This window comes from Cervus canadensis, chromosome 29, assembly GCF_019320065.1.
Source record: "Cervus canadensis isolate Bull #8, Minnesota chromosome 29, ASM1932006v1, whole genome shotgun sequence".
Classification (NCBI taxonomy): Eukaryota; Metazoa; Chordata; class Mammalia; order Artiodactyla; family Cervidae; genus Cervus; species Cervus canadensis.
The window spans coordinates 7,498,520-7,524,064 of record NC_057414.1 but is presented as its reverse complement, the minus strand read 5'-3'; the positions used below and the strand labels follow the sequence as shown (position 1 = coordinate 7,524,064).

Here is a 25,545-nt window from a genome sequence, read left to right as displayed (position 1 = left end):
CTAAACTAGCAGCTGGCACAGAATGAAGCCCCAGTGAATATTTGCTGAGTCAAAGGTAGTTTTACCACAATAGAATTAATGTAGATGTCCCACATTAAAAAGGGTACTAATTTATGAAAGAGGCTTTCCAGGTGGAGGTGGTACAATGGTCAAGGATTTACCTGCCAATGCAGGAGATGCAAGAGACATGGGTTCAATCCCTGGGTTAGGAAGATCCCCTGGAGGAGGGGCATGGCAACCCACTCCAGTATGCTTGCCTGAGAAATCCCATGGACAGAGGAACCTGGCGGGCTACAGTCCATGGGGTCACAAAGAGTCAGACACGACTGAGCGTACGGGAACAGCTAACAGCTAAATCTATGAAAAAGGCAAGACCGCACAGTGGAAGGAAGGCATGTCTGAAGTCGGTTCACTCACCGGTGCCAAGTCCATTGCCTGATCTCATCTTCACATCTTCAGAGTGAGGTAGACGGGGTTACCATTCTGAGTGTAAGGACAAAGACAAGACACCTAGAGAATTAGAGTGAATTTTACAAAAATAAGTAAAAAGTGGAACTAAGACACTTGAGTCTGAAGGTCAGGAGAGCTGTTTACCTTTACTTTTTTGCTATATTAAACCAAACAAAATAGCATAGGAAGAGGACTAAAAATGTAACAAGAAACACAAAAATTATAAAAGAAATCATGAGAGTGTTCAACCGATAGTGGAGAGAACATTTCAAGGAACACTGAAAAGTGTGGCTAAGTAGGAAAGTGGTGATAGCTAATGGAGAATTACATATATATAGGGATAAAATAATTATCCCTAATATTTGATATTATACAAATATATAAATATCCATATTTATGTATGACTAATAAGAGTTTTTGAGTTGGGAATCTTGACATTTCTCTTACCTTGAACCTTTATAGGGCAAATTTAATGTAAAAAATGGAAACTGAGGTAATCAACTTTTTTTCTTTTTTGTTAAACTTGGTATGATATGGTGTGGTGTGGCATAGTGTGTATGTGTGTGTTGTACATGTGTGTATGCACATGCATGGGTTGAAAAGAACTGAAAGATTGGTTTTATACCTTCATTCAGCTCAAGCTGCAAATTCCCAAATATAGGATATTTTTCTGAAAGTCCTCCATACAGTTCAGTTCAGTTCAGTCGCTCAGTCGTGTCTGACTCTTTGCGACCCCATGAATCGCAGCACGCCAGGCCTCCCTGTCCATTACAAACTCCCAGAGTTCACTCAGACTCATGCCCATTGAGTGGGTGATGCCATCCAGCCATCTCATCCTCTGTCGTCCCCTTCTCCTCCTGCCCCCAATCCCTCCCAGCACCAGGGTCTTTTCCAACAAGTCAACTCTTTGCATGAGGTGGCCAAAGTACTGGAGTTTCAGCTTCAGCATCAGTCCTTCCAGTGAATACCCAGGACTGATCTTTAGGATGGACTGATTGGATCTCCTTGCAGTCCAAGGGACTCTCAAGAGTCTTCTCCAACACCACAGTTCAAAAGCATCAATCCTTTGGTGCTTAGTTTTCTTCACAGTCCAACTCTCACATCCATACATGACCACTGGAAAAACCGTAGCCTTGATCAGACGGACCTTTGTTGGCAAAGTAATGTCTCTGCTTTTTAATATGCTGTCTAGGTTGGTCAGAACTTTCCTTCCAAGGAATAAGCGTCTTTTAATTTCATGGCTGCAGTCACCATCTGCAGTGATTTTGGAGCCCAAAAAAATAAAGTCTGACACTGTTTCCACTGTCTCCCCATCTATTTCCCATGAGGTGATGGGACCAGATGCCATGATCTTAATTTTCTGAATGTTGAGCTTTAAGCCAACTTTTTCACTCTCCTCTTTCACTTTCATGAAGAGGCTTTTTAGTTCCTCTTCACTTTCTGCCATAAGGGTGGTGAAAGGTTGTTGCTGAATGATAAGACCCTGGGATTCTTGGCCTCCGGAGGAGACAAATTCAATCCGGGGCCAGAGATGAGGCTGGATCGCTCAGAGCTTTTGTGTAATAAAGTTTTATTAAAGTATAAAGGAGATAGAGAAAGCTTCTGACATAGGCATCAGAAGGGGGCAGAAATAATATCCCCCCTGCTAGTCTTTAGCTGTAAGTTATATAGTCACTCACAGTCTGTTAATGAAAAGAAAGGAATGTCTTAGAATTTAGAATGGCACCAGATAATTCATCCCTGGCCATAAAATGATTGACTTGAATCTTGTAGAAGAGCAGATTACCAAAAAATAGTTTCATTTACATAGATTAGGGGAACAATATCTGAGTAAGTAGGTTAGGCCATTTGGTGGAATTTAGAGTCCGGGGTAAATGCATAGCACATTAACATAGCTTAAGACAACATTTCCATAAGAAAAAGAAGTGTATTGGTTAACTCAAGGTTTGAGAGTAGTTAGCTTCAGGTGAAACCAGGTGTCATGGCAACACAGCATTTTAAGAGAAACCTTCTTTTAAATTTGTATAGAGAAGGGAAAAAAAAATATCCCTGGTTTGTTTCCTCCTGCTGCTTAAAAGAGGTAAAAATGTCTGGCACTTGCAGCCTATTCCCTCCATTTGGAGGCCCCTGGCCTTCCTGCCTGTTACCCTCTCAGTGGTGTCCTCTGCATATCTGGGTTATTGATATTTCTCCCAGCAATCTTGATTCCAGCTTGTTCTTCTTCCAGCCCAGCGTTTCTTGTGATGTACTCTGCATATAAGTTAAATAAGCAGGGTGACAATATACAGCCTTGACGTACTCCTTTTCCTATTTGGAACCAGTCTGTTGTTCCATGTCCAGTTCTAACTGTTGCTTCCTGACATGCATACAGGTTTCTCAAGAGGCAGGTCAGGTGGTCTGGTATTCCCGTCTCCTTCAGAATTTTCCACAGTTTATTGTGATCCACACAGTCGAAGGCTTTGGCGTAGTCAATAAAGCAGAAATAAATGTTTTCCTGGAACTCTCTTGCTTTTTTGATGATCCAGCGGATATTGGCAATTTGCTCTGGTTCCTCTGCCTTTTCTAAAACCAGCTTGAACATCTGGAAGTTCTCGGTTCACGTATAGCTGAAGCCTGGCTTGGAGAATTTTGAGCATTACCTTACTAGCGTGTGAGATGAGTGCAATTGTGTGGTAGTTTGAGCATTCTTTGGGATTGCCTTTCTTAGGGATTGGAATGAAAACTGACCTTTTCCAGTCCTGTGGCCGCTGCGGAGTTTTCCAAATTTGCTGGCATATTGAGTGCAGCACTTTCACAGCATCATCTTTCAGGATTTGAAATAGCTCAACTGGAATTCCATCACATCCACTAGCTTTCTTCGTAGTGATGCTTTCTAAGGCCCACTTGACTTCACATTCCAGGATGTCTGGCTCTAGGTGAATGATCTCACCATTGTGATTATCTGGGTCATGAAGATCTTTTTTGTGTAGTTCTTCTGTGTATTCTTGCCACCTCTTCTTAATATCTTATGCTTCTGTTAGTTCCATACCATTTCTGTCCTTTATTGTGCACATCTTTGCATGAAATGTTCCTTTGGTATCTCTAATTTTCTTGAAGAGATCTCTAGTCTTTCCCATTCTGTTGTTTTCCCTTATTTCTTTGCATTGATCGCTGAGGAAGGCTTTCTTATCTCTCCTGGCTATTCTTTGGAACTTTGCATTCAAATGGGAATATCTTTCCTTTTTTCCTTTGCTTTTCGCTTCTCTTTGTTTCACAGCTTTTTGTAAGGCCTCCTCAGACAACCATTTTGCCTTTTGCATTTCTTTTCCATGGGGATGGCCCTGATCCCTGTCTCCTCTACAATGTCACGAACCTCCGTCCATAGTTCATCAGGCTCTCTGTCTATCAGATCTAGTCCCTTAAATCTATTTCTCACTTCCATTTCGCAAAAAAAGGTTGATGGTCAAATAAAATATGAAGGAAATGGAGGAAAAAAAGAATAGGAAGGAAATTAGGTAAAATGAAAAAAAATGGAAACAATTATTTGCCATCAAGAAGGAAATGCAGTCTTTAATGTTATGTGTAAAAAAGTGTGGCCATGACCTCTGCTATGGTTAAACACATGGAGATAAACCTGAGCCAAACCACTCTAAAGGTTACTGTAGACTCCTAACAGGAAATTGGCATGTAAAATTAGGAAAGACAAAAGACTATATGAGCACAGTTAGGGCACAAAACCAAGAGTGATTTATTCTATTCTGTCAATCTGTAATAGTCAGTTGGAATTATCATTATTATATCAGTTTTGAAGGGGGAAATTTTAGTTTCTAAGGATTTTCATTAATTTTTGTTCATTATTTTTGAATGCCTAAAATATTCATCTTTTTAAAATTTCATAGAGATACAATGCATATAAGTTTCTCCAATTTTAAGTGTATAATTCAATGAGTTTTGACAGATGTATACAGTTACAGTGGCAGAATCACCAAGACAATCATGGTATAGAATATTTCTATTGCCCTAAAACATACCCTCCTGCCCCCCCCCATTTTTTGAGATAAAATTGATATATTTTTTCAGGTGTACAGCGTAATAATTCAATAGGTCAATTATATTTTGATATTAGATGTTTAAAAGATATATTTCAGTGTGGTCCAGATTAGAGTTTATCAGCTGTTTCAGCTGTAAATTGTGGTGCTCACCATCTAACAGAGTAATTCAAACAACAGAGCTACAGCTCCTAAACCTGTGTTATTAGGAATTTTGTGGAAGGAAAACTCAAGTTATAATGCTGATAGAATCTATGAGGAAGCTAATTGCTAAAAATTAATGCCAAACACACACACACATTCAAAATTGCATCATGGTAATTAATTATTTTAATAGAAGCTAAACCAATTACACATAATTACTTACAAACTTGAGGTTAAAAATATTGATGCAAAAACTCTGTAGCTATGTAAATGCACTAATATAATGTTTTAATTATATCCACACATCTATTTAAATCAGATAATTCCCTTTTATCCACAAAGCAGTTACCTTTGTGTTTGAGCCCAAATCATATGCTCTTGTTTACTGAAAATTTTTAAAATAAGAGCATCTATTGACAAAATAAAGTTGTGATTGAAAACCACTCCAATGTATTCAAATTTATTTAAATCCAATTTATTCAAATCAGTGAGGGAAAAAGTCAAGCTGGTTATTTGCTATCATGGAGAAAAACAAAACACGTTGATTGACAGGATGATTTTTGAGATAAAATAGCTACATTTTGTTGAAAACATGTAAAGATTCTGAGTTTTATATCTAATGCCTACCTTAGTATAGAAGAAAGAGCATTGACTATATGAAACATCTAGGTTCAAAGTCAACCTAATGAATATACTAGACTTTTCTGAAAAAATACATATTTATCTGGTAAATCCAGTATTAGACAACTTATTGAAAAATAGTAGTTAATACACAAAAGGTGTGGATCTAGGTGCAGGTAGAAGTGTGTGCATGCTAAGTCACTTCAGTCATGTCCACCTCTTTGTGGCCCTATAGTTTTAAAGTTACTTTCCAGATTCATAGGATTATAAACAGATCCTGCTTTGTATATTGTAAAGCACTTCACAAAATGTACTATTGCAGTAATTTGTTCCTGCCATGCGTCAGTCTCAAAAGTGACACATACCATCTCCAGATGATTCTCCCTCAAATGTGCTGTGTCTTGATTTGTCACCTAAATGATCAGGCATTCCAGAGACTTCCACACATCTCCCAAGGACTTAGCACCTGTTAGGTTCACCAGGGAGATTGTGTTAGGAGAGTACTGGGGATTCTCGGATGTACCCTTTGCCTTCCAACTTCATGATCTTTCCTTATCAGGGTCTCAAAGACCTTCCACCTGCTGACCCCGAGTTAGGAATGACTCCAAACTTTGAAAACAGGACTCAGCTGAGGACAGAAGCCAGTTGCCAAAAACAATATATCCAAGTCTCTTTCCTGTGCAATGGCATATTACAGTGTGGGGTGTGTTATTGTTTGAAGTAGAATGCTATCTCTCCCTGCTCCTTTGATTTCTATCAAGTCCTGTAAGATTGGAGGACAGATAACAACCAAGGTCCGACTGTAGAGCTCAGGGAACTACATTCAATATCTTATAAAAACCTCTAATGAAAAAGAATCTGAAAAAGAATATCAATATATATATAATCACTTTGCTGTATGCCTGAAACTAATACAACACTGTAAATTAGCTATATTTCATTTTTTTTAAAAAAAGATTAGAGGACAGATTCCATATTAAATAATAATTCTAGGTTTATTCCAAAATGGGTCTAGCCTAGACTCGCTGAATTGTGAGAACATATGTTTAGTGAGAAATAAGGAAGATTTCTATAAAATATAAGTGAAAGGAAAACATGTTTTAGCCTCAGCAAAATATCCCCACATTTTCAGAAAGTGTGAAATTTTCACTTCAAATGTACATGAAACTATCATAAAATATCCCAGAATATGTTGAAATCTTTGCCTCAGTTCCTAAGCACCTTCTCTTTTCGACACCTAGTATAACCCTGTAATCTCTCTGCCAAAGCAAACTATTTTGTAAGAAGTGTGATACAATTTCATATTTGACTTGTAAGCCATTTTCATAACTAAATGTTTCTAAAATATGATAGATTCATATAAATTAAAGCAAATATATATTTCAAACTCCCTTAAGTTTCTTACCTAAATAGTAGTAATGGCAAAGGGATAATTACCTTGACATATATTCATATATTTTAATCATTTTCTTAATCACATCTATTTTTAATACTCTGCAATAGATATTTTTCTGGAATAAAAGGGATTTTTTTCTTTTTAATTGGACGATAACTGCTTTACAATGTTAGTTGGTTTCTGCCACACAACAGTGCGAATCAGCCCTTGGTACACACGTGTCCCCTCTCTCTTGAGACTCCCTCCCTTCCCCCACATCATCTCGCCCTTAAGGTTGTCACAGCTCAGGTTGAGCGCCTTGTGTTATACGGCAGCCTCCCACTAGCTATTTATTTTAGATATGGTAATAACATATGTTTCAGTGCTACTGAGAGAATGCTTTTTAATAAGATAATCTTATTAATTGAAACTTTGTCATAAACTTTCCTACAATCTTTATCATTGCATTTTATAGTATTTCAACTTATGTTAATATTTTTGTTTAAATATTAATATAACATTATGTTTATTTAACATTTATCTATTTATAATATAACAAATTTCATTGAAAAATATTCTTTCTGTGGGTGCCGAGTTACACAGTCAACTGAAAGAAAGTTCTGCTAAGTAGATGTTCTAGTTTTAAAATTTTGCTAATTGAAATGTATAAATATATTTGCTCAAATATATTCAGTTATTTTTGCCTCCACTTAAAGACTTTGTACTGTCATAGTTACAAGAAAAACATCACCATATAAGTAATCTTTATAATTGTTTTTAATGTTTTGTCAAATTTAAACCTTTAAATTTTAGGCTTTTTTTTTTATCTTTCTTACATTCTAGCCAAAAGTATAAACATACACAGTTAAAATAGGATATTCAATTTAAAAAACAAACGTCCCCTCAAGTTTTTATATTTCCGACTTAATTCCAACTTAAGTTTTATAATTCCAACTTAATATAAAATTATCATTGTTGATTTATATGTAAACATTTTAAGTTTTGACACCCCCAGTTTATACTTTTATCAGCTTTTTTTAATCTGATCAAGCTGCCATATTTACAAAAGTTTAAATACTTCAACATTGTGATGTACATAGTATCGCTTTCTAACAAAAGCTGACAAATTGTGTACCAACACCAGTTGTGAGTACATACCTTTTTCCTTAAGGTTTTAAATTTAATAATTTAGTGACCATTGGAATCTAGTCCCCAGGTTTACGAACTTAGTAGTTTAGTGATGCTCAAAGGAACTTTATACGAAACATCACTGCAGAAAAATTTTTATCTTCATGTTTAACTTCTTAACTGAATTTATAGAAAAATTCAAAATAATAGCAGGAATTTCCCTTTTAATAGAATTAATTTCTAAAACATTGTGTTAGTTCCATAACTGGATAAAAAATTATGGTTGGTAACAGATTGATTAATTTTCTATTTGAAACCTTGGACACAACTGATATAAGATGACATCATGTTTAACTATGTATGAAGTTCTTCTGCAAACAGAACCAATGGATTACTAGCTCTTACTACACCTTATATACATCCACAAGAATACTGAAAACAAAAATGAGCAAAATTAATTTAGAAAAACAATTGAGGTCACTGAGAGTTATACCTCACAGAGTAATATGTAAAGGCACCTTCTGCCACTGTCTGTATTAAACTGGTGTTTTCGAACAAAAAACAAATTTCAAAAAAAATTTCTAAACTAAAAAAAAATTGTAAAGTAAATGCTAACACTTCTTTAGCAGTGCTAGCTAGGTCTTCTGGCTTTCATGTGGCCATTGGTATTATTACTACAACCCTATGGTAGCAATTTAGGACCTCAAAATATTTTGTCAAAATTATATTTCATTATCAGGTTTTGAAAGAAATTTTAAATTCTTAACACAAATTATTTTGCCTTTTCAAGCTAATTACTGCTGAAAAGATTTATTTAAAATTGTGATAGTGCTATCAAGTAATAAAATGGTTACAAACATAAGTCATTCGATGAAGGACAAAATCACTGTAACAGGAACATCTAGGTAAATCTCTGTAGCAGCATGGCTCAGCCTTAATTTCCTGACATATTTAACTTTTATTAACCTGTATTTTTCTCATATTTCTCAGTTAAGCTATTAATTGGTAGCCTTTGACTTTCATGATCCCTGGTCCCAGACATCAATGTGTCCATCAAAGTCGGAACCAGCTGGCTGTCTTCAGTGTCTGCTTTTTTAGTGTGCATCATTTTTATCCACTTTTGGTCTGCTTACTGTCCTTTAAAATTACCCTGTATCTAGAAAGGTTCAGGAAAAGAAAGGCTATTTGGGGTCATATTTCAAATTTAATCATGTGTTAGGGTGAGAACTCCATATGCTGTCCATGTATTTTATACACCATTATATCATATCATGGCAGGGCTCTGAACTAACAAGTCAAAGGCTAGCCAATCATCCTGGGTAATTTTAATGCAGCCTCTATGGTGATGCTTTGTTGAAATAAATTAACGACCTGAGAAAAAGGCTAGGCTGAATATCCAAATACTAGATGCAAGAAGGGGCTGACCTATGCAACTAAGATTTTTATGACTCCACCTAAATGACGATACTGAGCTCTAAGTGTTGTATAATGCTTTTATGGGAGTTAGGCCTATGTCAGTCAGAGTTTAAGTTTTACAAAAAGTTTTTTCTTTAAAAGGTTATACTCCATTTATGATTATTATAAAACATTAGCTATATTCCCTGTGCTGTCCAATATACCCTTGTATTACTAACTTATTTATACAAAGTCATTGCACCTCTTAATCCCCTAGCCCTCACTGGCTCCCCTCACCCCTTCTCTCTCCCCACTGGTAATTACTAGTTTGTTCTCTGTATCTGTGAGTCTTTTCTTCTTCTTTATACTTACTAGTTTGTTTTATTTTTCTGGATATACATATTATACAGTATTTGTCTTTCTCTGTCTGATTTATTTCACTAAGCATAATACCCTCCAAGTCCATCCATGTTGTTGGCAGATTCCTTCTTTTTGATTCCTGAGTAGTAGTCTAAGAAATCTTAGAGCAATTTGTCATAGAGTTAATAGTATAAGTTTCAGAGTCAGAACTTTTGCATCCAAATTCCAGCCTACCGCCTTCCAGCTGTGTAACTTTGGACAATTTATTCACTCTCTACTCTACTAACCCTGTCTACACTCTAGGGAGAAAAATAATATTGACCTTAATATTTTGTTATGAGGATCAAATAATATATGCAAAGTGGTTAGAATAGTACTTAACAAGCAGTAAGAACTCAAAAACACTAGCTGTTTTCATTATTACCATAGCATATTGAAATGATCAGTTTATATCACCCTTCCCCATTAAACCATAAGCACTGCAAGGATAGACTGTATCTTACTAATTTTTACTGAGACAACACCCAGCTGGGCTAAGTGCATATGTGTTGAACAAATTTGAAAAAAAAATGAACTGCTTCTTCTGTAGCACTTAACCTATTGTGTTATAGCTGATTGTTTACTTTTTTTGAACCCCACTACATAGTGAGAACCATAATGTAAGTGGTCTTATTGAATTCTTCTTGTATACGTAGTGCTCTGTATGTAGCAGGGGCTCAATTAACATTTAGTGAAAGATGAGAGAGTTCTAGCTTCCTGTCTTCCAGTTCAATAATATTTGGAAAGTCATTTCTGTATCTCAGTTTCTTCATCTTCAAAACATTAGTACTGTGGGGGATGGTTTGGAATAGGAGGAGAAAAGAACCGCATCAGTCTATTTTAATAGATTAGGACAGCATGTTCCTAAGTCGCCACAGAATGGGGACTTCTCCTGTGTGAAGCCACAGGCCCTCCAGAATGATGAAAAGCTAATGGTAGAGATGTTGTTTAAGTCACTTGTCCCTGACATTGCTTTATTCCCCTGGAGGAGGAGGTGATCTTGCTATTACCTGGATTATTTATGAACTAGGACAGTCTGAGGTTTGTACACATTCCCATACACTAAAGTTCATAAATTAATTGGTTACGTTCTTCAAGAATGGTAACACTGATTTAGAGAATTAAAAAGTGCGGCCCCGGAACGCATGCCCTTTCAGACCTGAGGAAGTGTGCCCTTCTTGGGTGGTGTCATAGGCCGTAGGTCTCCCACTGCAGGCCTGCCCTTTCTCTCTCCTCTCCACCTTCTTAAAGACCAAGAGACGTTGTGCCGAGACATGCAAATTAGCTGTTAGGTGTGTATATCATGTTTCTGATAAATCTGTGTATTCTTGGTAAAATTCAGGAAGTTAAGAGTGCAGAATGTTCATACCTAATATATACATGTTCTCCAAGTTTCCATAGTCAAATATTGATACATTTGGGAAACCCAGGTTTCAGCAAGGTTAAAATGCCTGTGTATGTTTAACTGCAGAAAAATGCAAAACCTTTATTATGCTAATATGTGCTGTGAATCTCCACTAAGGAAATAGAACTTGCAGTATTTCCCAGACTTATCTGATCACGGAAAATTCTCTAGGCCTAGTATAATATGAAATGCACACTGAGAAAAACTGAGCTAATCAAGATATAATCAGAGCCTGAAACATAGTGTTTGCAGCACTTAAGATTTAGAACTAAATATTCTCCCCCTATTGTGAGGCTTCATTTTGTCCCAAGTTAGGTGCAGATCTTTTAAAGTTCATTTAGATACTTGCAGTTTCTTGCATTTAGATGCAAGTTACTTGCATTTAGATATTTGCAGTTTCTTTTTGGATAGATACCCACAGAAACATACACATGTGTGTGTGTGTGTGTGTGTGTATGACATATACATATAAAGAAATGATTATAAGAAATTTGGAAAAATAATAGTTGACTGGTGAAAAAGTATTTCATATTCATCCTAGTCATCCTTTAAAATATAATTCCTGTTACACATCTTTGCACTTCATTTTAGTGTTTTTGTTTTGTTTTACATATTGGAGTTTAAATATTTGATTTTAATGGTTGCATAATGTGCCAATCCTGCAATTAACATGTTGGATCAAAGAGCTTTAACATGTGTCAGATTAATTCCTTGGGATATGTTTCAGCAATGGAATTGTTGAAACTAAAAGTCTGAAAATATGGGGGCTTTTGTCATGTATAATTTCATCATTTTACCTGAGGATAGAGGGGTGAGGCGAGGTTAGTACTTGCAAAGTGAATCAACTTGTAGGATTCACAGTTGTAAAGCCTGTTGTGGTTGAAGAATGGCTTATTATATAAAATAATAACTAATGTAGTAGTATTATCATTAATGTAGCAACACTGAGTTCTTAATATGTACTAGAAACTATACTAAGTACTTTACATTTATTATCTCAGTCTTCAAGAAACTCACAGGTACTTCTCTCATTATTCTCATTTTAAAGATTAGGATTTGGGGCACAGAGATGTTAAGTAATATACCCAAATTCACTCGGCTAGCCAGAAACAGAGTCCACAAACAAATTCAGGCAGTCAAACTTCAGAGATTCCTTTCTTAACCATTACTTTTTAGCAGTTGACAGAAAATATATACATACACACAGCTCAACCACAAGTGGTTACCAACAACAAGCTCTGAAATGAACCATCCTCCTTGCATTATCAGAGTGTGAAAGAGCCTCAGGATTGTTGGGAATGGTTCATAGATGCCTTGTCCATTTCTTTCTCAGTTGTATTCATTATCATTCATTCTGCAATCTACATTACTTACTTTGGGATTATATCTCTGGCTAGATATCTTCCTGGTATCTCTGTTAATACTGTCAAGTTAGAAGCCAACATTATTTTTATAAATATGAGATCTCAGGGTAGATATCAAATAAGAGTTACAGGGGAATTAATTATACTTTCAATGGACATATTATTGGAAAACACAGAGTCACATGCACATGTCTACATAAATTTTTCCTGTTCATGGCTCTCACTATCCAGTCAAAGTGGCAAGTAACGCTCACAGGCAAGCAGGAGTTTTCATCATTGTTTGAGTGGAAAATCTCTCAAAAGTTCCAATTCTGTCTCTTTTATCCAAATCCTAGCAGCTTGCCTAGGTGACAGTTATATTTCCTGGACCTAAATAATCCATTTTCCCAACCTTTAGCTTTCTTTCCATTTTGAAATATTAGAATGGGTTCAGCATTTCACTAAGGGCCAAACAGATATTTCTAATTTTTTTTTCTGGCAATATTTAGGAAATACAGTTATTCTTAATTTACTTTAAGAACTGATCAGTGTAGGATAGGATCTGGCATATCCATCTTATTTATAGAATAAAACAATCAAGTAAAATTATAAATATTACTCATACCCATAATGACTTCATAACTTCATAATCCAAGGAGAGCTCTGAATTCCTGAAATAGGTCCCCCATAAATTCCTGCCTTAGCTATGTAAAACTTTCCTTTTGCTAATTTTGCCTAAATATTCAGAATTAAAGAACTTAAAAAATAAGTTCACTTATTTTATAATTCTTTGTAGCATTTAGTGTAATAAGTGTCTGGCACATAGTGCTTCAAAAATTTTGCACTGAAATTCAGTATCAATGAGGAAGGAGTTATATATTATTCCATAAAAATTATATAGGGGCCTGAAAACTACATCAATTATTGCCTTTTTTGTGTCACACTTGATACATTCCCAAAATTATTCCTCCCCAGTTTCACTCTTGGTCAGTCCCTAGAATCACAATTTTAAGACTAATATGATCTTTTCACTTTTGTTCACGTATTCAAAGGGCTAGCAGTGCAAAGCTCATTTATAGTAGGATACCTTGTCTTGAGATTTAGAACACTCTAGCTTTGGTCCCAGTTTACCAACTACTTCACAGAATTTATTTAACTTCTTATTCTTGGTTTCCTAGTGTATTCAATATATTCAACTGGAAGAATAGTATGATCTATTTTTAATCAAGGATAGCTTTGAGATATCTAATGAAATACGTTAAAGGAAAGGTTTAAAGTTTGTAAGATGCTCAGAAAATGTAAATAATTATGAGGGCAAAAAGCTGAAACTTAATACTCAGTATTTTGTCCAGATTTTTCCTGAATTATCCTGCTCTATAGCTGTGTGTGTGTGTTTCTTTTAAAACTAATAATCCAAATTTCTAATAGTCATATATATAAGAACAGTAGTGGCTAGCGTAGAGTACTTACCATTTAACAGACACTGGTTAAGGTACTTAATTCTTACAATTATGTGAGGTAGATTCTAATTTATCTACATAATAGACAGGGGGAAATTGAAGCTTAGAAACTTGTCCAAAGACAAATAATTATTATGTGTGGGAATCCATATTCAAAGCTAGGAATGAATGACCTCAAAGTTCATTTGATTAACCCATTTGCTACCACGCCCCCTTCCATCAACATGCACATCCTCCTTTCCTCCTCTCTCTGCATCTGCCAGTATGAAAGTGGCAGGTGTGAAAGCTTATGGGACCTCTTCGTCTGAGCAATTGAGAACTCAGAGAGAAATGAAAATTAGGCCACAAATTTAATGTAAAACAGAGGTCAGACTTGAGAGGCCTTATCTACTGAATAGCAGCCGTTTAAATAGCTTGAAAGTCCCTTCTCACCCGGAATAATCTCTGCAAATTCAATTCAGTTACATCAATATGATTATGAACTATGTAATGACTTATGGAAATTTAAATTTAGGAGCAAACAGATTGATTTGTGCTTTGCTGACCAGAGCTTATTCAGTAGAGACGGGCACAAATTTTATTTTTATGTAAATCACCTCAAAAGCAGTTCTTTCTTCTAAATTATATGAAACTGGCATTTACCCATGTGCATTATTTCCTGGGCAGCAGGAACCTTGGCTGGCACCTGAAAGCCCCATGGAAATCCAAATGTGGATGTGAGGGAAAAGTATCAGGGACAGAAGCAGTTTTCATTGTCAGTATCAGAAACTGACACATGCTTTGAGGTTTGATGTCCATTTAGTGTGATCACAGATGGTAAAGAATCTGGGTTTGATCCCTGGTTTGGGAAGATCCCCTGGAGGAGGGCACGGCAACCCATTCGGGGATCCTAGCCTGGAGAATCCCATGGACAGAGGAACCTGGCGGGCTACAGTCCATGGGGTCGCAGAGTCAGACACGACTGACATGATTCAGCACAGCACAACAGGAAAGTCTGGAGTTAGAGAGAAATGGGTTCTCATTTGATATGGGTGATTTTTGCCTTCTATGAATTTGGCCTCTCTCACCTCTTGTGTCTATATCTTTTTCACTTTTTCAGCAAATATTTATTAACAACTTCCTACATGTTAGTCACCTGGGTAAGACTGTGGGAGATGAGCTCCATAGAATTCCTTCCCAACACAGTTCCTACTTTAAAGACAGGATAATAGTTTGCATTCCCACCAACAGTATAAGAGGATTCCCTTTTCTTCACACCCTCTCCAGCATTTATTGCTTGTAGACTTTTGGATAGCAGCCGTAAATCCATGACTGATTCATGTCAATGTATGACAAAAACCACTACAATATTGTAAAGTAATTAGCCTCCAACTAATAAAAATAAATGAAAAAAAAAAAGACAGGATAATATAAATTTCAGTAAAGGTCATAAGCTCTCCCATACTGGAGTAAAATGGTGTGGAGGTGAAAGGAGAATCATTAAAAAGAATCATCAGTTTTACTTCAGTAGAAGAGGCTTCTGAAAAAAAAAAAAAAAAAAAAAGGTAATGCTTGAGAAATGCATCTTTATAAATGGTAAATAAAGATAATTATATGCATTTAAAGGACTGTTGTTAAGAATAAGTACAACAGTATATGGGAGGACTGATCCTAATTGTCTACATCTAAATGCTAGTTTTCTTTTTTAATATAGTATTACACAAGTGTAAAACCAGGAATTAGCTCATACTTTTCAAAACCTACTCTCTGCTGTGTTTAAACAAACAGATCAGTTATTATCAGAGTTGGCCTTATTTTGTACCCATAACTGATTCTCACCAGTCTGGAACTCCCATAAAAGGCACAAAAGCATTCCGGACACTATATCCCAATCTAAAAGGTACATTTTATCTCTTTGTTGTTGCTGTTCAGTCATGTCTGACTCTTTGCGACCTCATGGACTACAGCAATATATCTCTATTTTATTTTATCTGTATTTTATTTTATCTCTAGCAATATAAATACAGTTGAGCCATTCATTTGTACTTGCCACAACCGAAAAAAGCAAGTACCAGAGTTAGATCAGGGCACAAGAAAACTGCCCATGTACTCTTGGATCAATTATTCTGATCCTCACCTCCCCCTACCCCCCAAGCCCCCATGCACAGGCGCCTGCTTCTCCACTCAGTTCTGTTTTTGTCTCCTTGTTTTGCAAAATGTTAGAATCATTGCATCTAAAGCTGTTTGCTCTGGACACACATATTTACCAGATGTATTTTTAATTTAAATGAGTATGAATATTACTAAAGCTTAAGAGAAATAGCTCTAGTCTGTGCTTCTTCCCACCCATTTCCCAGGTATGTAGGCCCTTCAAACCTTTAAGAATATAATCGATACAGAAAAGGAAAATAAATCATAAAGGTAGAGTTTGATGAATTTTCACAATATGAGCATATGTCCACATAAACTTTATACACATCACAGATAAAATACTGAAAACACCTCAAGAGTATGCTATCCTCCTTCTCAAAAGTAATCACTATTCTAATACCTAACACAATAGACAAACTGTGCTGTTATTTAAATATATAAAAATGAGATTATGCAATTATATAATATATATATATATACTCTTTTACTTCTGCTATCTTATACTCAATATTATGAGGTCCATCCCTTTTGTAAAATGAGGCAGTGTATTCATTCTCATTAGTGCATATTACTTCACTGTAAGACTACACCAGTATTTTATTTATGAGTTCTATTAGTAGATATGTGTTATTTCCAGATTTTGTTTTTACAAATAATACTATCATGAATATTTTGTACATATTTTGTGAACTTTTGAAAATATACCTAGAATGTGAATTGGTGGACTCTTGGATAGACATCTTCAACTTAAATAAATACAGATAGTAGTGTTCCAAAATGGTCCTACAATCATACAGACTCACAAACACTGGATCAGAGTTTTGGTTGTATTCTCAGCAACACAATACTTTTGGTCTTTTTAATATTAATCATTCTGATGGGTGTAGAGTAGCATTGATTTATGATTTTAATTTGCATTTTCCTTATCACTAAAGAGAATGATTCATTTTTCATACATTAAGTAACTATTGGGGTATCTTTACTTGTGAGGCTCCTGTTCAAATCACTGTCTCATTTTTCTAACTGGGTTGACTGTTGTGACAGGCAGAGAAAGGGACTCCAAAATGACTTCATCTTGCTGTCAGAACTTGTAAATATGTTACCTTACATGGAAAAAACAGACGTGCTTAAGGTTAAGGACCTTGAGATGGGAAAGGTATCCTGAATTATTTTTGTGGGTCCAGGTTAAGAGCTCATTGTTATTGTCGTTCAGTTTCTTAGTCATGTCTGACTCTCTGCGGCCCCATGGACTGTAGCCCACCAGGCTCCTCTGTCCATGGGATTCTCCAGGCAAGAGTACTAGAGTGGGTTGCCATTTCCTTCTCCAGGGGATCTTCCCGACCCAGAGACTGAACTTGTGTCTCCTGCATTGGCAGGCAGATTCTTTACCACTGAGACACCTGGGAAGCCCTGAGACCTCATATGAAATCTAAAAAGTGTGAGTAAAAGGAACATAAGTCAAGTCAGAGTGGTGACAATGTTAGAATGAGTTGCCATTTTGTTGCTGATTCTGAGAGCTGCCTCTAGGAGCTGAGGGCAGGCTCCAGTGGACAGCAATGATGAGGCAATCTTAGCCCTACAACTGCATGGATCTGAATTCCAACATCTGAAGGGCAAGGAAATAGATTTGTCCCTGGGGCCTGCAGAAAGGAATGCAACCCCCTAACACTTTGGTTTTAGCCCTCTCAGACCTGTAACAGACTTCCTACTTGCAGAACTGCAGCATAATATGATACTGTTGTTTTAAACCCTTAAGTTTGTGGCAAGCTGTTACGGTCATGAAAGAAAACTAATACAACAGTCTTTTCTTATTAATTTGCATAAGTTCTTTGTGATTTTGAATAGAAATTAAACATTGCAAAGGCTGTATGCCAATGGGTGATTTTCCTTTTCTTAATGGAATATTTTGATAAAAAGAAGTTCTTAATTTTAATGTAGTTCAATTTATCAATCTCTCCTGTATGGTTCATTATGTGTCTTATTTGAGATTTATCTGGCTGTCCCAAGCTACTGAAGGTATTCTTTAATCCACTTAGACATATCTTTGCATACGGCATGACATGAATCCACTTTCATTTCATGTGGGTGTCCAAATGGACACTTCACCATTTATTGATAAAGCTACTCCCCCTCCATCTCTTTTCCAGTTTACCTTTGTCATATATCAAATGTTTCTATATGTCTCTTTTTGAACTCCCTTTTCTTTGCTATTTTTTCTTGCTTTGTGCCAATCCTATACAATTTAAATCAATAGTACTTTTTAAAGTCTTGATAAGTGATAATAAAAGTCATCCAAATTTGTTCATTTCCAAGTCTACAAGGAGTTTTTTTCCCGGCCTTCTGCATTTTCATTTACATGTTAGAATTCTCTCTTCCCCTACACACACACACAGATTCCTGCTAGGATTTTAACTCAGATTTCATCAAGCACATAAGTAAATTAGGGCAGACTGGTATTTTTATGGTGTGATACGCCAGTCTATCAAAATGGAATTTGCTCCTTTCTTTTCTATTCGGCCTTCTCTCAACCATGCCTTTTAGGCCTTTTCTATTTTCTTTCAATTATATGTAGTGATCTATGAAACTAGTTTGCGTGTTATTTATTAGCTTTATGAGTGTACATTTGATATTTTGTATTAAAACCTGTATCTTACATTTTATTTTCTAATTGTTCATTGCATATAAAAATTGAAAGATATTATAAGAGACTTGCTGATAAAGATTTTTCCAAGTCACTTGGATATCTATAAACTATATTTTGTTTCCCACATATATAATGATAGCATTTTTGAATGACAAGAGTTTTATCTACTTCTCCCTTTATAATTATTTACCTTTTAGTTACTTTTTAATCTTAGTTCTGGATAGGCTATCCTGTATCCTATTGAGTAGAAATGGAAATAGTGAACTTTCACACGTTATTATTGATCCAAGGGAGAAAATGTCAGTATTTTATTATTAAGTACAACATTTACTGTTAAGAGTTTTTTCTATAGATACCTGATATAAAAATTTTTTTAATTATCTACTTATTTACATTTTCTTAATAATTTCTTTTATGAACATGAGTTAAATTTTAGCAACTGCTTTTCTGGTATCTATTGAGGTACAGTAATCAAAACCTTTTCTCCTTTATTCTGGTAATGTGGTAAATTACTTTGAATGACTTTCAACTGTTAAACTAATCTTGTATTCCTGGGAAAAAAACAAACTTCATCATAATAATTCAGCATTATTCTTTTACTTATTGATGAATTTGGCTAATACTAGTATATTTATAATTTATATATATATATGTTAATGGGTTAGATTAGACAACTGATAACACAGCTTTGAAATACACAGGAACAAACTTGACAGAACTACAAGGAGAAACAATATGATCATCTCAATAGATGCAGAAAATGTATTTGCAAAATCCATCATCTACTCCTAATAATGCCTCATTGAACTATGACTACAATGGAGCTTCCTTAACTTCCTAAAAGGAATCTATTAAAAAAAAAAACAAAAAAAACCTACAACCAAAGACTGAGTCAGCCTTCTCTCCCAAAGTCAATAATGCTTGTCCTCACCACTTCTACTTATTCAAATTTGTACTAAATGTTAGCCAATGCTAATAGGCAAGGAAATAAATACAAATACTACCCAGATTGTAAAGAAAGATGGCATAATCACTATGTGTATAATCCTATGGAATTTACAGGAAAACCTTCTAAAAGATGTTACAGAGTTGCAAAATATAAGAACAATTTATGTCAATTATATTTCTGTATACTAGCAGTGAACAATCACAATCATAATTAAAAAACAACACCAGCTATAATATCACATTATGAAATGTATAGGGGTGATTCTATCAAAAGATATACAAACTACATAGAGAGAACTTGTACTCTGGGTGGTAATGTGTCTTATCTGATTGCTATCTATTGAACATTGGAAAAGAGTTGTTTGAGCTTATGTTTCTCCCTCGGTAAACATGGAGTGAATTTTTCACATTCTCAGTGATAATGTAAAGATTGAGATGTAGTATATGAGAGTCATTAGCATAATTCCACATAGAGGGACTTTAATACATAACAATTGTTATTTGAGACTTAAGTTTCAAACTGAATTTCACTTAAAAGGATCTCTTTGGAGAAAATTTAATGAAGAAACAATTTACAGAGGAGTGCTCGGGGCTTGAAGGGGTCAATCTTGTGAAAGAGGTTTGATGTCCAATGGGCAAGAAAAGGAAACAGTCTTTCTGGAGCTCAGTGAGTGCTCTTACCACAGCGCAGGAGGGGGCCAGCAAAAACACTCAGGACTGACTCAGCCACTGCCCCAAGTGTGAGACGAGTCAGGCACGGAATTGGGGGAGAAACGCTAATGGAGCATTATGATGATTACAAATCATCAGTACTGTAGTATTAGTCGCTCATTCATCTCCGACTCTTTGTGACCCCATGGACTGTAGCCCACAGGCTCCTCTGTCAGTGGGATTCTCCAGGCAAGAATACTGGAGTGGGTTGCCATGCCCTTCTCCAGAGGATCCCAACGCAGGGACCAAAGCCAGGTCTCCTGAATTGCAGGCAGATTCTTTACTGTCTGAGCCACCAGGGGAAGCCCCATACCCATCAATACAGGCAAGTGGTTCAATGGAAAAATTGCAGATGAATAAAACACAACCCATTCTGCATGATGGTACCCGACTGGAACATGTGGCTGAGCTGATCAAACAGTGATCCAAGTTACTCTTATTTACACATGTCCCTTCAAGTGGGTGCTTTTGCACACACTTCTATTTACAGCACTATTTGCTCTCTTTGGTTCCTATTGAAAACGTATCCATCCATCCATCCTTCACAGACTGACTTAATGGATACATAGGTGTATGTAGACTTTTCCAATTTCCCAACTAAAATGACACCTTGTCCCTTAGGAGTGCACTTTACACTGATCCTCTTTTGCATGGTTTTCCATCTTATCAGTAACCCCATTCTATCAACTACATTCCTCTATTTCATAGATTCTTTCCTATTCCTTCCCTCTGTCTATAACTTAAATCTGCCAACACAATCTCTACTCTGGACTCTTCAATATACAGTCATCAATAAAATTCGACTTACGATATTTTGACTTTATGATAGTGTAAAAAACAGTGCGCTTTCAGTAGAAACCATGCTTCACAGGTTTTGAATTTGGATCTTTCTCCAGGCTACCAACATGCAGTACCGCACTCTCCCATGATGGTGGGCAGTGATGGCAGCCACAGCGCCCCGTCACACAATCACGCCAGGAAACATCCAACACACTTACAACCACTCTGTACCCATATAACAATGCTATTTTTCACGTTCAGTACAGTAGTCAATAAATTACACAACATATTCAACCCTTTATTGTGACATACATAGTCTTTGTATTAGGTAATTTTGCCCAACCACAGAATATTGTGTTCTGAGTATGTTTAAGGTAGCCCGGGCTAAGCTATCATGTTTGGCAGGGTAGGTGTCTTAAATGAGTTTTTAACTTACTATATTTACAACTTTCGATGAGTTTATTAGGATGTGACTCCATCTTAAGCTGAGGAAGTTCTGTATTCTTAACTGGTCTTGATCTCCTCATTCACATCTATTTTCAACAGCAGACAGACTTTCCTAAAAACAGCAATTAAACAACATCCAAAACTTCCCAGCTGCAAATCCTTTGTTTATTTCATTAGGAAGAGATTCAAAGTCTTTCAAGAACCATCCCTAACTTCATCGCCTGCCACCTTCCAGAAGCTCTTGAACTTCATGATGGAAGCTACAGTATTTAGTCCTCAATCAGTCAGGTTTTTCTTAGTCCAGGGTTTCCCTGGTGACTCAACAGTAAAGAATCTGTCTTCAAGGCAGGGGGTCCAGGTTCGACCCCCAGGGTCAGGAAAATCCCGTAGAGAATGGAATGGCAACCCATTCCAGTATTCTTGCCTGGGAAATCGCATGGACACAAGAGCCTGATAGGCTATAGTCTGTGGAATCACAAAAGAATCAAACAAGACTTAGGAACTGAACAACATTTGTTAAAATAATATGTATCTATGTGTAGATGCTTCACCACCTGCTTAACTCATTTTGTTTTTACAATAGTGCCCTATGTCAGGCAGTGAGGCAAACCACTTTTCTTTAAAGGAATTATCATTCAGAGAAGATAGGAAATCTGCCTGCCCTTAATCACACTGCCTACCAGAGGCAGGTTTCAAATTCAACTGTAATTTAAGACTCATCTTATTCACCTCATATATGTATCGCAAATAACAACAAAAAAGCAACAATTTAAAAAAAATCATAACATATTTGTGTGAATAGAAGAGACATTTGGAATTCAAAATGTTCATTTTAGTTTCATCTAGCTTCCACTGAGAGATTCAAATAGAATTTGCAACTCCTTATATAAAAAAATCCTACAAACTAAACACTATAAATTGTTCTTATAGCAACCAATAAAAGTAGATAATTTTGCTATCATCCCCATTTCATTGTAAAATAAACCCAGAAAAAATGAAATGACTTGCCCAGTGTCACACAGCCAGTATATGGCACAAGCATCTAACTTCTAAAGGCAGTGTTCTTTCTCCAATATAGTCTATCATGGTTTCTTCTTTTAATTGTGTAATGTATAAATGTCTACCCTTTTCAAATATTTTAAGCAAAACACTTTTTTAAAGATACATCTTTCAGTTATATAGTTAGCTATAAAGTAATTTTTGTTTTTTCTTTCTATTGGCAAGCAAAAGATCCTCAGCTCATATAACAGTTGTTAGCCTTAAAATATGTAATGACTTCCAAATTATCTAGCCAAATGAGTTCAGCAACAAACGCCCTGATGGTCATAACATTAATATAATCATAAAAGTACCATTACATTAATTAGAACTTTGTAAATGCTGTAATTAAGATATTCCGTGACAGCTGTCTTTCCTGTCCCTGAGCGTTCCCAAGAAATCTCCCAATACCACTTATTTCTGAACCATCATCTGTCTAGAGTTGGGAGAAGCCATCTGTTAGTGTATTTGAAATGTTAAGTGACAAAGGGGTTTCAAACCATTATATCCCTTAGAATCCTTAATGGGGGGGGGGGGCGGGGAGCGGAAGGAGAAATACTTAGGAACCATTTCAAAGTGATTTTTTGCTAGACCTGGAAGGGAGGCTAACTGAATTTACTTATTTTTAATCTTGCATGAGGATTAAATAGTGGAGACATTCTGGAGTTCTGAGTCAGGTAGATCTGACTTTGCTAAGGCAAGTTTCTTAAACTCTCTGAGCCTCAGTTTCTTCCTCATTATGATAGAGAAACATCAGAAATGAGAGCAGGCTTGTCTATTTTTATCACTGTGAAGAATATAAAAGGATAAATGTCATGTCTGGAGTCTTATAAAATTGTCCCTGAAGGCTAATTGTATCTCAAAATATCATTAGAACGACTTTAACAGTGATACACTGCTGGTCTTTTTCTAGCTATTTTATGCAGCTTTGGAAAATGTGATTACTTTAGTCCTCAAAACTACTTTTTAGGGTGGTTATACTTATTTTTTACTAAAACTAAGAGGTTGCATATAGAGTCTTAAAGTGTGACAAAAAGGTGTTCAATGTCTACTATAATCCACCACTCATTTGATGTTAAGCAAATCAGTTCACTGGACCCCAGGGTAGAAAATGAAGGGAAAATTAGGGATAACGTATAGTTTTACTGTTAGGAACATAAATTAAAAGAGGAATACTAATATATGACATTTCCCCCTTTTTAATCTCATCCTTTGTATTGTTGTTAGTCTGATTTTCATGAGTGTTCTGTAGGGCAGCACGGCCCATACCAGGCTAACTTTACTTTACTTACTGGTAAAGTAAAACTTACTTTGCTCCTAGTAAAGTACGCCTTCCTCCTCCGAAGCAGTTCTGTGAAGTGAGTACTGTCATTGAGACCATTTTGGGAAACAAGGAGACTGCGTCTATGGTTAAGCAACTCGTTCAAAATGTCATACAGTTAATAAGACAGAACCTAGACAAAAAATCCTAAAACTAGCGCATACTGAAGTATATGTTTTTAAAACTTTTCTGCTAGTGATTTGCAATTTTGGAAAACACTACCTAAGTGACAAATATTAGTTTTATAAGATAAGAAATCAATGATCTGATTGATACTTTTTATCTCTGCCTAGGATAGAAAGGAATTTCTCACTGTTAGGAAAAATTAGTAAAGATTTAAGGAAGACCTACGATGTGTTTCACAAAAATTCACTCCATCTTCCTGATGCAACAAGGTAGTTATTGTGATTCTCCTCATTTTTATAAAAGAGGGAGAAAGTTTGAGCGTCTTGCCCAAAGTCACACTATTACATGGGAAAGTGGGTTCTGATTCAAGTGGTCTGAACTGCACCGTGTGGCCTTAAGAATCACGCAGATGTGTCTTCTCTCTGCTGCTTTTTATTAAAGTAAGAACCTACTCTGTGTGCCAGTCTCTTTACACATACAACTTCCAATGACCGCTATCCTAAAATCTGCATTATTTCTTTCCCTCCTATGTCCTCCCTCCTCCTCTCTCTCATCTTCTTTCTCCTCCATTTTCCTTCTTGTTCTACGACGCAAAGTAACTAAGTCTCAGAGATGTTCCATGGTTTGACCAAGACTTCAGAGCTAATAAATAGAAGTTCAAAAATCTCAAAAAATAGATAAATAGCAGAAGTCTTATTTGAACCTATCTTAACATAATCTGAATGCTTCTAAAGTCTGAATTCTTTCTGCTACATCATACTGCTTATAATTCAGAGATTTCCTAGATTTTAAAAGTAGCTATGAAAAGTAGCCATTTCTCAAGATAGTAACTAAGTTCTAATTGACAAAAGGATGAATATTTTGTGATAAGACTTATGTAGTAAAGACAATTGAAATCTACCTTTAGGAGAATTTTAGAAAAAACACATTATTTCCTTTTTCTTGCATAAGAGATCTTATGAGATTGTAACTGTAGGATATAAATGTAGATTTGGTATCAAGGGATTTTTGACAACCATCTCCCTTAAGGAAATAGACACTATCATTTTAGGTGGACTAATTATGTGAGTTTAGGCAAAATTGGACTTCCCTTGTGGCTCAGCTGATAAAGAATCAGCCTACAATGTGGGAGACTGGGGTTTGATTCCTGGGTTGGGAAGATCCCCTGAAGAAGGGAAAGGCTACCCATTCCAGTATTCTGGCCTGGAGAATTCCATGGACTCTATAGGCCATGGGGTTGCAAAGAGTCAGACACAACTGAGTGACTTTCACTTTCAGGCAAAACTGAAAACTTTGTCTCATCTGTGTGTCTGCAACTTAGCCATGAGGACAAAGGCCACAGTCAATTAACTTATGTACATTTCAATAGCTGTTATCTCTAAAACATATGGTAGAGTGTTCTACTTGAGGGAAAACAACTTTAGATAAGTCTTGTCAACAATATTTACATTATTTTTGAAGGGCGATCTACTTAATAATAATCACAAAGGAAGACACTTATAATTGAAAAAGCAACAAAGGTAGCAGTGAAAGTCTTAAGTGCTTACTGTTACATACTCATAGAAGAGTTATCTTCCAGAACTACTATTCAAGAGATAATTCATTGTTTAATCTTTTCCACATCTCTACCTTCAACTTAGTAGACAAATCTC

General features: G+C 36.0%; 1 long non-coding RNA gene across 1 annotated transcript in view; it reads right to left on the bottom strand.

Annotated features, from left to right (window-relative positions):
• Positions 1–413: 413 nt before the first annotated feature.
• Positions 414–25,545, bottom strand: part of LOC122431265 — a 222,436-nt gene continuing 197,304 nt past the window's right edge. The window contains exon 3 of the long non-coding RNA XR_006266472.1: positions 414–510. This is a non-coding gene — a long non-coding RNA (uncharacterized LOC122431265). The remainder of the gene's footprint in view (positions 511–25,545) is intronic.